The following is a 14037-nucleotide window of genomic DNA, read 5'->3' as shown; positions in this document are numbered from 1 at the left end:
AAGGGCCCAGACAGCGTGAAAAAGAAGAAGCATGTTCCCCTCGGCAGAGAAGCTTGTAAGAAGTGGGCAAGATAAGTTAACTGGTGTAGAAAGGAACTGCAGATGCTGGTTTATACCGAAGGATGGGTGATGCTTCGGGTCGGGACCCTTCTTCAGACTAACCCCTTCGAGTCTGAAGAAGGATTCCGACCGGAAACATCACCCATCCTTTTTCTCCAGTAACTCAAGCGTTTTGTGTCTATCTATAAATTAACCGGTGATAGAAATGGAGGAAGGAGGACTGAGGAACCTGTTTCTGCCCCTCACAAGTACAACGAGAATCACAATCTGATAAAATATAGAACGCAAATTCTCGTAACATCTGAAACGTGTCTAGAGCATTTCAAGAGCAGTGACGCACAGTCAAGGATTTGAAGCCCTGAAGTGGAAATGCCCTTAAATGACTATTCTAGTTAAAGTGGACGTGTTGGGCTGAATGGCCTTACAACATAGAGCACAGGACAGTACGGCGCAGGAACAGGCCCTTCGGCCTACAATGTCGGTGCCTAACATGATGCCAAGTTATACTATTCTCCTCGCGTGATCCATATTGCTCTATCCCATAATTTATTTGTATTTCATAAATTTCCAGGATCTGATTTGCTTCTTTAACTTATTTTTGTAAGTTACAGTACTCGGTTTACACAATTCATACAGGGACTAACACGGTAAACCACAGAAGCGCCGTTCTTCAAAAGCATTAACACTGTTAACAGGTTGCTATGAACAAGTATATCTTGAGTAACAAGACAAACTACAGATGGGACTCTGCGGGTCAGGCAGCACGTATGGAGAGAGATGGATAGTCGGGTCGGCATCCTTCAGTCTGCAGTAGGGTCCCGACCCGAAACGTCTCTGTGCAATTGCCTTCTTCTTCTTGCGTATGGCGTGCGCAGCCTAAAGTTGTAGATCTAGTGGCATGAAATACTACATCTATTTGTTTGTGCACGTCGGGTTGATTGTATTAGTCGAAACAGGGTGGACCACGTGAAGGTTGCAATCTCCCACTCCTGTACCATTCATTGCCTGCCAGTTTTTTTTTACCCAAGATTGCAGCATCTTCAGTCTTTTGTGTCTCCAATATATTTTGAGCTGCATCTTTTAGTGAGAATATATAAAATATTCATGGAGAGATGTTTTACTGGAGAACGCTATATCTGTGAGTGAGTCTCCACCGCTAATACCCTGGGTTTCATGGCCATTCACAAACTTCAATGTTTTGGCTACAAGTGGCGCAGCGGTAGAGCGGTACAGTTCCAGAGACCCGGGTTCGATCCTGACTACGGGTGCTGTCCGATTCAATGATGATTCAATTATATTTTATTGTCACGTGTACCTAGGTATCGTAAAGCGCTTTGTTTTGCATACAACCCGGTAAAATCATATAGCAGACAAACCTAGGCAGTGCACAAGTCGCCACACTTTTGGCAGCGAGAAAATTACAGAATTTGTATGCTCCCGGGTGCTCCAATTTACATCCACACTCCAAAGGCGTGCCGGTTTGTAGTCTGAAGAAGGGTCTCGACCCGAAACATTGGTTGGCTACCAGTGACTATTGGAGTTCCGCAAGGGCCGCCACTCTTCACGTTGTATATTAATGATTTGGACGAGGGGATTGAAGGCTTTGTGGCAACGTTTGCGGATGATACGAAAATAGGTGGAGGGGCAGGTAGTGGAGAGCAAGCAGGGACTCTGCAGAAGCACTAGGGCAGGTTGGGAGAGTGGGCAGAGAACATGCAGATGGGATCTGGTGTAGCAAAGTGTGGAGTCATGCATTTTGGTAGTAAGAAAGAAGGTGTTGACTATTTTCTAACTGGGATGAGAATCCAGAAATCGGAGATGCAAGGAGACATGGGAGTGCAGGATTCCCAAAATGTTAAATTGCTAGTCTAACCAGTAGTAAATAAAGCAAATTCAATGCTTGAATACAGAAACAGGGATGTAATGTTCTTCTTCTTCTTGTGAATTAAACATAAACCAAAGGAATAGTTAGATCTCAAGCAGGGTGTTCAGCAGCCAGGTTGTTGTTGCTACGTTAATGTAATGTTGAGGCTCTATAAGGCGCTGGTAAAGGCCGCATTTGGAATATTGTGAGCAATTTTGGGCACCATTTCTGAGGATGGATGTGCTGGCTCTGGAGAGGGACCAGAGGGGTTTACAAGAAAGATCCCAGGAATGAGTAGGTTAACCTATGATGAGTGTTTGTCGGCACTTGGCCTGTACTTGCTGGAGTTTAGAAGAATGAGGATTCCATCTCCCCAGAGATGCTGCCTGTCCTGCTGAGGTACTCCAGCATTTTGTGTCTATCTTGGGTCCGTAGGTAAATTGGCTTCTGTAAATTGTCCCTAGTGCGTAGGATAGGACTAGTGTAGCGGTGATCACTGGTCAGTGTGGACTCGGTGGGTTAAAGGGCCTGTTTCTGCTGTAGCTCTGAAGCAAATAAACTAAAGAACAAAGCCACCAAGCTAAGTGTTGTGTAGCCCCTCATTGTGTAAGGAAATTTAATACATGCAAGTCACAAGCATATTCTCTACTCGCTTGCATTTGGCTCCAAAGACACACAAGAAGTTGAATGCATTCTAGAACAAAGTAACCTACCAATGTTGTCTTAACCATTCACTCCCATAATAGTTAGTGCACTGTTTCCGCAATGTGCATACTCAACGTGATGCAGTGAAGGATCACCTTCAGGCTTCTTTTGTAGTGCCTCCCTGACCTGAAACAAAATAAATCTTTATTTATTTATTTATTTTATTTTTTTGATTTATTTTTGTTAGAAGTAAGTACAATACTGTGGTACCTCAGTACCTCATACTTGTTGACATATTACATTTCATATACAACTTCTTATTTTTTAATTTAATAGTAAAACAGGAATAAGGAAGAAAAGAGTAGAAAAGAAAAGATTGACATAAGTGGTGCGTGAGATAGAAAGATAGTCCAAAAGAAGGAAGAAGAAAGAAGAAGAAGAAGAAGAAGAAGGAAGGACAAAGAGTCGAAAAAGAGAAAATAAAAATAAAAGAAGAAAAGGAAAAAGGAGATTGAAAGCGATATACCTATTTTATGTTCCAGGCCACTCACCATCTGATTCTAAAACATTTTATTTCTATGGTTGTGTTGCACCATATGCTTATAATAAATCGATAAAAGGAGACCAAATCAATAAGAATTGGTCTGCTTTACCTGCTATAAAAATTTAAAAAACCTTCCGCTGAAAGTACAAGACATGGAATGAAGATGCTGAGAACACTCAGCAAGTCAGGCAGCATCCATGGGAAGAGGAAGAGTTAGCCCTCACCTTGTTTCTCCATTCACAGACATTGCCTGACAAGCTGAGCTTTTCCAGCATTTTCTGCTTTTATTACCTTCGAAGGAATGCATGTTCAGAGCAGTAGATACGATGCCAATGAAACAATTGTGGACAATTGGATATTCCATCCTCAGTGGTAGAGAAGCCCAACACACATGCACCAAGGACATCTTCAACTATGTTCAGTCGGAAGTGATGAATGCATGACCTACGTGATCTTGTCATGACAAATCAATTTTCAGCTCATTTGATTCACACCATGTGATATCAAGAACGTAAAAGTTATGAAGCCAGAGGAGATCATGGCTATTATTGAAGACATACTCCAGAACAAATGCATCTCTATCCAAGCCATTCCTGTAAAATCTATCTGATAATCTAACAAATTGCCCCACATTTGTCCTGTCCCACAAAACGCAGGACAAAGCTAATCTGTCCAATTAGTTCACCGTCATTGTAGTATTCTATCACTAGCAGAACGATGAACATGTTGATTACGATGCAATCAAACAGTAAGAGTCACCTGCAACCTGTCCATAGTAGGGAGTGGGGTGGGTGGGATGGGAAGATGTGAATACTGGAGCTGACAGAAATGTTGGAGAATTATGTATTGGAAGCAAAGGCTGGTGGAGTGAACGGTGAGGACCAGCAGAACTCTGTCCTTGTTCCATCTGAGGGGGAAGGGGAGTGAGAGCAGAACTACAGGACACAGAGGAGATGCGGGTGAGGGATCTAACTATGCCAGCAGGAGGGATATCCCACTACCAGTCACATCTTCCTCTCTCTATCCCATTCTGCCTTCCGCAACTCCTTGGTTCACTCATCTCTTCCCATCCAAACCATCCCCTCCCCAGGTACATTCCCCTGCAACCGCAGGAGATGCAACACCTGCCTCTGTACCTCCTCCCTCACCTCCATCCATGAACCCCAGTGCACAGTCCATCCCGGTGAGACAGAGGTCCACGTGCACCTTCTCTAACTTCATCTACTGCTTCCAGTGTTCCTGACGTGGCCTCCTGTACATTGGCAAGACCAATATTATAAATCGGCCAAAAATAGACGCAAAATTCCCCACAGTGGAGTGAAGAAAATCTGATTTGTAATGAATAAGGAGAATATTTGTAATTAAATATTGTGGTCAGAATCTAGGCGCACTTTTCTGTGCAGAGTGTTGAGGAAGGGTTCCTACCCGAAACCTCACCCATCCTATTTCTCCAGAGATGCTACCTGATCCGCTGAGTTATTCCAGCATTTTGTAACCACTTTGGGGTTACTTTCAAGCCTGGAGCTGACATTTTTAACTGAACTGCAATTGAACACCACAACACAACCAACTTGCTGATTGACCCAGATTTCCTCTAAGCTGGACGGAGAAGTTTATTAAGATTCTGTGGTGTACTCCGAGCTTTCCACCTAACTGCTCTGCTCCGCCATGCCCATCTTCTGCCTTCTACTCCGAAACACTTGGCTATTCTTTGATCTGCTCTCCTGGGGTCAAGCTGTCCAACAAATGTTCCGACATCGGACCCGGCAGGGTCTGGGATAAAGGAATTACTTCAGTTCATGAAGCACCAGAGCCAAGTCCCTTCCTTCAGGATTTCAGCACTGAATTTGAATTAGGCAATCAGTGACAACCTTAAAAGGCAAGTACATTTCTGGCGAGTAATGCTGATATCGTGGGCTGTATTTTTTATTCAAAGCCTGGTTCTTATACTTAATAAATCAGTTCCAGCTGAAAATTCCATGGAAAGTACGTCCAAAGAATTAGGACTTTGAATTCAGAATTGTGCGACACGGTGGCACAGCGGTAGAGTTGCTGCCATACAGCTCCAGAGACCCCGGTTGGATTCTGAATACAGGCGTTGTCTGTATGGGTGTTTGTATGTTCTCCCCGTGACCACGTGGGTTTTCTCCGGGTGCTCCGGTTTCCTTCTACGTTCCAAAGACATACAGGCTTGTGGGTTGAAGGAAGACACAAAATGTTGGAGTAACTCAGCGGGACAGACAGCATCTCTGGAGAGTGTCTACCTTCTGCAGTTCTTTCCTACACAGGTTTGTAGGTTAATTGGCATAGGAAACATTTGTAAATTGTCCCTAGTGTGTCGGATAATGCTCGTGTACGGGGACCGCTGGTCGGCACAGACACAGTGGGCCGAAGGGATTGTTTCTGCACTGTATCTCTAAAATAAACAAAATTAAATGAGAAGACGTGTTGTTCTCACAACACACTGTAAAAGGTGAAGCAACTGAAGAGTTGGAGCAAAAAATAAATCAACTGTTTATACGAGAGGGCAGCAGAACATACTGTAGCTAAATACTGGAGAGTTCATGGTAGATACTGGAAATGTGTCAAGAACTCACATATGGTACTTTATTTGTCACAGTGAAATTCATTTTTGTGTACAGTTCAGTATAAGCACTTAGATACATATTAGATCAGGATCTCAGATAGAGTACAAGTATTTAGTAGTAGCACAGTGAGACAGTATACAGAATCTGAAGAAGGGTTTAGGCCCGAAATGTTGCCTATTTCCTTCGCTCCATAGATGCTGCTGCACCCGCTGAGTTTCTCCAGCATTTTTGTGTACCTTCGATTTTCCAGCATCTGCAGTTCCTTCTTAAACAGTATACAGAGTCATCAGTTTGGCGCCATTTTCAAGTCCCAGTTGTTGTAAGTGCAGGGATCTTGATCTGAACATGAAGGTTTGTTGTCCTGTTGGCGTTGCAGGTTCAGCCTGGCCAAGAGTAGCCATTGGTGTCCTCCACCGCTGCTCCACTTCAATGCTGTAGGCCGCATGCCCACCGCTGCTCCACTGCTATGCTGTAGGCCGCATGCAATCTATTTGCACGGCCACGTGGAGCTGCGCCCGATCCAGCTGAGCCGCAGGCAGCTGCAAGGCCTCCAGCGGCCTACTCCTCCGTCGAGGCACCGCGCTCCTTTGGGTCCTCGATCCGTGGCGGGTGAGCTGGGCCCTCTGCGTGGGTTTCAGTCCGCGGCACAGGTCATCTATCACTTGCCAGAAATGAGGTGATTCCATAATGGAATAATCATAATTCCATGATTTGCAGAATTAATGGACCTTCCTGATTCTGTTTAGTTTAGAGATACAGCGCTGAAACAGGCCCTTCAGCCCACCATGTGTGTGCCTACCAGCGATCCCCGCACACTAGGTTTCAGACGTACGAATGTTGTGTAAAATGTATCATAACTATTAAACACTCGATGCTTCTTGAGTCAAAGAAGAAATAACGGTCCTCTGCAGGATTTTAACTTGTATATTGGTCTTGATACAGGTCCACCACTCATTTTACGGCAACTGGTGGTCCAGCCCCATGGTAATCCATACACAATTCCCCCTCGGATGTTCCCCCAAAAATATGGCGCCTAGGCTGGGTGAGTGACCGATCTCAATCTCATCGGCTGGACGAAGTTGCCGTCTGCGGCCGGTGCTCTGGAACGCCGGCCCAGCCGGAGCTGGCAGATCTGGTCCTATAGCCGACTTCCGCGGCCGAATTAGCGTGCTCGTATCTCGACCCCCCACCCCCAATGCCGTGACCTCTGTTGACTGGGCAAAACGGATAATCCAGAAAGGCATTGCAACCTAGGATGCCGGATAATTGGCGGTAGACCTGTATGACGTTGTGCAGAGTTAAGTTACGGTGATTAATGTTACAGTGTGCAATGGCTATAAAATATTTGTAGCACTCAGTTCAAAGGTACACGAATGCAGTTACGCTATTTATTCTGTAAAGTTCATTTTTGGAAGAAACAATGTCTTTCACAGATGCTCCCTGACCCTTTACTCCACCACTTTGTGTCTTCAATGAATTTTTCAGCATCTTAGAAATGGTGTCGATGGTGCATAGAGGCAAGGAACAGTGGCGGTGAGCGGGCTGGGGACTTACCTCCCGTGCCCTCGTAGGTGTTTGGGATGTCCCATAATCGGCTGCGGGATGCCATGTGAGGCGAGGGACAGGGTGCTCGCAGGTCGATGTGTCCGGAGACAAGGTGTCAGTGGAGTGGGCTGAAGGAGGCCCGGCAGCAGCCTGGTGCTTGATCAGATCGGGTCGGATGCCATTCCAAGTGGCCTCGCGCGTGGATCAGATGTGTCCTGCAGTGGCATGGAGCAGTGAAGGAGGGCATTGCCTACATCGCTCGGCCAGGCCGACCCTGCACCTACAACCTGGTACCACTGACAGGATAATGTGCATTTATGGACAATTAACACTCTAATATTTTTTTAACAACTATGAACTTGAAGTGTACTAGGGGCCCTGCTGTCTCGTGCAGCCTCAGGCCTGGCTCACTGCTGCAAGGAAATATAGACTGTTCGATAGACTTTTCGTAACTTTGTAGGTGCCAGAAACGTGGCAACTCTATGTGTACCACCTGGGTGAGTTCTGCTGTACGATTTTACCGGATAGTATGCAAAAACAAAGAATTTCTCTGTACAAGTGACTATAAAGTATCATTGGACATTGGACATGAAGGTGCCAGAATTGTGGCAACTCTTGCATAATGCCTTAGTGTCATCTATTCCTTCACTCGTGCACCTGAGTATGATTGTGCCTATGTCTAGTAAGAGTTTTACTGAACTACATGCAAGAAAGGAATTTCACTGTATCTATGTACACATGATAATCTAACACCATTGAATCCTTATGCTGCATCATTTCTGAACCATATCATCCTCAACAACATACAATACTCCAACTGTGTTCTAAGGTTTTACATAAACTTAAAACAACCTTTAAAATCCAGTAAGTAGCAATGTTAGTGGCCAAGACACACATTTCTATTTTTGGACCGCTGGTAGTTAATAAACTAACCAAACTAATTATTACTCTCGGAGATAAATGCATAAAAAGCTTGAAGTGCTTAGCAGAATGGACAGCAATGGCAGAAAGAGAAACCGAGTTAACCAGTCAGGCTGGAGACCATTTTTTCCACAGATGCAGCCTGACCTACTGAGAGTTTCCAGCGTTTTTTCCCTTTTATTTCAGGTTCAGTTTTAAATTCAGTTTTTAAACATACCATTTAATAGTCTAATTGATCTCCCTGCCAACTTTATAGAGTGGTGAGTGTGTTGACTTTGATCACTTACGCCTACGGTCTCCATGGATTTATAAGGTGGATTTTTAGTGTGTCAGGTGGAAATGTTAATTTGCATACACCTCAATTTGCTGATATTAGCAAATCTTGTTCTGATTCAGGATTTGCTCGCTAATTTGGCAGCTTCCCAGGAACAGCCCGAAGCACCTAGACTCATAATATTTAAGTAGAACAAATTACCAATTAAAAATGCAAGTCCTGGAAAGACAACTCCTTGGGGTTTGGACTGAATGGCAGAAGCTGAGGTTGGATGTGACTCGTGGATCACACAGTGGTTGCTCCATTTTAAGTTGCCCTAGAAATAAAAGGGAGAGGATTCCATTCCCAACTCTTCACTCTCGATGTTATCGAACCTCAGATGAGACAGTTTCTTCCCAGGTGATATCAGGCAACTGAACCATTCTATTAACAACTAGAGAGCAGTCCTGAGCAACCATCTATCTCATTGGAGACCCTCGGACTATCTATAATAAGACTTTTTGAGGACTTTACCTTGCACTGAACTGTTATCCCCTTTATCATGTATCTGTACACTGTGGATGGCTTAGAAACATAGAAACATAGAAAGTAGGTGTAGGAGTAGGCCATTCGGCCCTTCGAGCCTGCACCGCCATTCAATATGATCATGGCTGATCATCCAACTCAGTATCCTGTACCTGCCTTCTCTCCATACCCCCTGATCCCTTTAGCCACAACGGCCACATCTAACTCCCTCTTAAATATAGCCAATGAACTGGCCTCAACTACCTTCTGTGGCAGAGAATTCCAGAGATTTACCACTCTCTGTGTGAAAAATGTTTTTCTCATCTCGGTCCTAAAAGATTTCCCCCTTATCCTTAAACTGTGACCCCCTGTTCTAGACTTCCCCAACATCGGGAACAATCTTCCTGCATCTAGCCTGTCCAACCCCTTAAGAATTTTGTAAGTTTCTATAAGATCCCCCCTCAATCTTCTAAATTCTAGCGAGTACAAGCCAAGTCTATCCAGTCTTTCTTCATATGAAAGTCCTGACATCCCAGGGATCAGTCTGGTGAACCTTCTCTGTACTCCCTCTATGGCAAGAATGTCTTTCCTCAGATTAGGAGACCTAATGCAACATTAGGCTTGATTGTAAACATGTATAGCCTTTCCAATGACTGGTTAGCATGCAGCCAAAAAGCTTCTCACTGTACCTCAGAGCATGTGACAATAAACGAAACTAAACTAAACTGTTAACAAATAGATTAATGTAGTTTAGTTGACTGATTCCCTTTCCTATGATGCCGTGGAAATTGTTTAACTTCAAATTGAATCATAAGATCATAAGATCAAAATACATAGGAGCAGAATTAGGCCATTCAGGACCATCGAGTCTGCTCTGCCGTTCGATCATGGCTGATTTACTTTTCCTCTCAATCTCATTCTGCCTTCATCCATAACCTTTGACGCCCTTACTAATCAAAAACCTATAAATCTCTGCTTGAAAAATACCCAATGTCTTGGCCTCCACCGCCATCTGTGGCAATGAATTTCACAGATTCGCCACATTCCTTCAAAATAAATTCCTCCTCATCTCCATTCTACAGGTACGCCCTTTTATTCTGAGGCTGTGCCTTCTGGTCCTAGACTCTCTCTCCCAGTCATCTATGAAAGCAAAGGTGGAATTGGCACTTCAGATGTTATGGGCGTTACAGATGTTACCTTTACACGGAGCATTATGTTTGGAAACTAGAGGAGGTAGTTGTCATGTGGCAAACTAAATATATTGCAAACCTTGCAATCTGTCATGCAGCCAGTACAATTATCCTGCATCTACAACATTGGCTTTAAATATGCCATTAAATTTGCCTACACATTAATGGTTTCCTCAGGTATAAATATTTAATTTCTTCTTTGATAGCTAAATATTGACATGAATCACATACTGCTCAAACTTAAATGAAGGAAATCCTATACATTACTGTAAAACTTACTGGACACTTATACAATCACTTGCTGTTGTACAAGGTTATACCAACCTTGCACCATAGTTGTTCTCAGGAGGGCTTTTCCAACATCGTTACTGATGTTAAATACAGAATGCTGTCAAATATTGGAGCACAAATAACTGCAGATACTGGAAATCCGAGACCAAGAGAGACAATGCTGGAGGCACTCAGCAGGTCAAGCATCACTGACAGAAAATGAAACAGAGTCGATGTTTCAGGTCACGTTCTCATCATCAGAACTCCAAGAATCTGCGCATTTGCATTGCTGAGGGAGACGGTGGAGATATCTGTGACAGATAGGGTGCAGGCTACCACTGCCAAGATCATAGAAACATAGAAACATAGAAAATAGGTGCAGGAGGTTATTCGGCCCTTCGAGCCAGCACTGCCACTCATTGTGATCATGGCTGATCGTCCCCAATAAATAACCCGTGCCTGCCTTCTCCCCATATCCCTTGACTCCACTAGCCCCTAGAGCTCTATCTAACTCTCTCTTAAATCCATCCAGTGATTTGGCCTCCACTGCCCTCTGTGGCAGGGAATTCCATAAATTCACAACTCTCTGGGTTTTTTCTCACCTCAAAACTAAGTTGATATGATTGTAAGTGATAGGAGCAGAATTAGACCTTTCGTCCCATCAAGAATTCACTGGAGTTTAGAAGGATGAGGGGGTATCTAAACATATAAAATTATAAAAGGACTGGACAAGCTAGATGCAGGAAAAATGTTCCCAATGTTGGGTGAGTCCAGAACCAGGGGCCACAGTCTTAGAATAAAGGGGAGGCCATTTAAGACAGAGCTGAGAAAAAATGTTTTCACCCAGAGAGTTGTGAATTTATGGAATTCCCTGCCACAGAGGGCAGTGGAGGCCAAGTCACTGGATGGATTTAAGAGAGAGTTAGATAGAGCTCTAGGGGCTAGTGGAATCAAGGGATATGGGGAGAAGGCAGGCACGGGTTATTGATAGGGGACGATCAGCCATGATCACAATGAATGGTGGTGCTGGCTCGAAGGGTCGAATGGCCTCCTCCTGCACCTATTTTCTATGTATCTATGTATCTATGTCATTTCCACCATTCAATCGTGACTGATCTACCTTTATCTCTGAACCCCATTCTCCTGCCTTCTCCTCATAACCCCTGACACCCATACTAATCAAGAATCTATCAATCTCTGCCTTAAAAATATCCATCAACTTGGCCTCCGCAGTCTTCTGTAGCAATGAATTCCACAGATTCACCACCTCCTAACTCAAGAAATTCCACCTCATCTCCTTCCTCAAGGTACATCATTTTATTCTGAGGCTATGGCCTCTGTTTCTAGACTCTCTCGCTAGTGGGAACATCTTCTCCACATCCACTACTTTAAATGCCAGTGGATCAAAATAAAACATGAGGAAAATAAACTAACTGAAACAGAAGATGCAGGCACATTTGTGGCAGGAATTGCACCAAATGATTAATTGCCAGAGAAACACAAGCACGGTGCAGATGTTTTACAGATGTTGATCAAACTGGACTCATTGCCCCATAGGATGCCCAAATGCAACTATTTAAATAGATCAGAAATACCATACATAATGTAAATAGAGTCAAACTCAAGCACATAGATAGAGCAATGGGGAAGATACAGAGTGCATAATATAGTTCTCAGCATTGTAGCTCATCAGTTCCATAGTCCATTGTCCATAATGGGGTAGAGGTGAATTGGCCAGTACCCTAGCTAATGGAAGGACCATTCAGAAACCTGCTAACAGAGGAGAAGAAGCTTTTCCTGAGTCTGGTGGTGCAAGGTTTCATACTTCTGTATCTTCTGCCAGAATGGAGCAGGGGGAAGAAGGAATAACCTGGGGTGAGACAAGTCTTTGACCATACGGCGTGGCAGTAGAATTAGGCCTTTCAGCCCAAAGAGGCTGAATTAGGCCAAATTCACCCATTCAATTGTGGCCAATCAAATTTTCCCTCTCAATCCCATTCTCCTGCCTTCTGCGTGTAACATTTGACCCTTCCTAATCAAAAACTTATCATTCCCCGCCTTAAAAATACCCAATAAATTGGCCTCCACAGCTGTCCATGGCAATGAATTCCACAGATTCACCGCCCTCTAACTAAAGAAATTCCTCCTCATCTCCATTTTGAAGACTTGTCCTTTTATTCTGAGGTTGGGGCCTTTGGATGTAGATTCTGCCATTACTGGAAACATCCTTTTCACTTCTACTCTATCTGGGCCTATCATTATCTGGTATGTTTCAGACTTAGATACTCTCCCCCCCATCCATCTAAACTCCAGCGAGTACAGTCCCAGAGTCTTCAAACGATCCCCATTCAATATGTGCATCTATAATCTGTCCAGAATATGTTTAGTTTAGAGACAGGCTCTTGTCCCACTGAGTCGACATTGACCATCGATCATGCTTTCACACTAGTTGTATGTTATTCCACATTCGCACCCACTCCGTAAATCTTTGGGGCAATTTTACCGTGGCCAATTAACCTACAAACCTACACACCTTTGGGATGTGGCAGTAAATTTGAGCTGCCTGAAAAAAATCCATGATCACAGGGAGAACCTGCAAACTCCACACATATTGTACCCAAGGTTAGGATCAAACCTGGGTCTCTGGCAGTTTGAACCAGCAGTTCAACCAGCTGCTCTGATTTTTAATTTCTTTGGAGATGATTTGTTAATCATTTGTTTTGCTCTTTGTATACTAAATGTCTTTCTTGTGTATTTTGTTCTTGTTTATTTCAGGAGGAATATAAGTTTACAACTCCATTGATTTCCTGTTAACTTTTACTTCGCTTTCAATTCTTTTCCGATTTATCTTCCCCAAATTCCCTAATTTTACAGCTAGCTCCAGACCACTATCCCCATGAAGTCGAGACTTTAATTGTGCCCTCTTGCACAATTGTTTCAAAAGTTACTACATTATACAAAATGTTAAGAGTTCCAGTTTGAAGGTGACTTTGACAAAGTCCACAAATGTACCTGGATGTATTCAAGAGAGAGTTAGAAAACGCTCTTAGGGCAAACAGCATCAGGGGATATGGGGAGAAAGCAGGAACGGGGTACTGAATGTGGATGATCAGCCATGATCATATTGAATGACAGTGCTGGCGCGAAGGGCCGAATGGCCTACTCCTGCACCTATTATCTATGTTTCTATGGATTACTTCATCAATTTCATGGGAATGTAATGTCTGCAACCCATGAGAAGACTCAAGGAATAATGTGCAAGCCCACTGCAGTTAACCTTACGAATTGTCCATTTATAATACGTTGTGCATAAGCCTAAAAGGCTAGCTGAAAGGTTAAGTGTTATATAATGCAGGGGAAGTTCTTCTCATGATTGTATAAAATCATGAGCGGAATAGATCGGGTAGATGCACATTATCTCTTGCCCAGAGTAGGGGAATCGAGGACCAGAGGACATAGGTTCAAGGTGAAGGGGAAAAGATTTAATAGGAATCTGAGGGGTAACTTTTTCACACAAAGGGTGGTGGGTGTATGGAACAAACTGCTAGTGGAGGTAGATGAGGCTGGGACTATCCCAACGTTTAAGAAACAGTTAGACAGGTAGATGGATAGGACAGGTTTGGAGGAATATG

At 43.7% G+C, this 14037-nt stretch overlaps 1 protein-coding gene across 1 annotated transcript in view; it reads right to left on the bottom strand.

Moving 5' to 3' along the window:
• skor2 (SKI family transcriptional corepressor 2) overlaps positions 1–2752 on the bottom strand; it is a 60526-nt gene extending 57774 nt beyond the window's left edge. Inside the window, exon 1 of the mRNA XM_033033943.1 lies at positions 2638–2752. The gene's annotated coding sequence lies outside the window, so the exon portion shown is untranslated. The remainder of the gene's footprint in view (positions 1–2637) is intronic.
• Between the last annotated feature and the right edge of the window lie 11285 nt (positions 2753–14037).

This window comes from Amblyraja radiata, chromosome 1 (genome assembly GCF_010909765.2).
Source record: "Amblyraja radiata isolate CabotCenter1 chromosome 1, sAmbRad1.1.pri, whole genome shotgun sequence".
NCBI classification, from domain to species: Eukaryota; Metazoa; Chordata; class Chondrichthyes; order Rajiformes; family Rajidae; genus Amblyraja; species Amblyraja radiata.
Note: the sequence above shows the minus strand (reverse complement) of the source record. Positions and strands in the feature narration are given on the sequence as shown.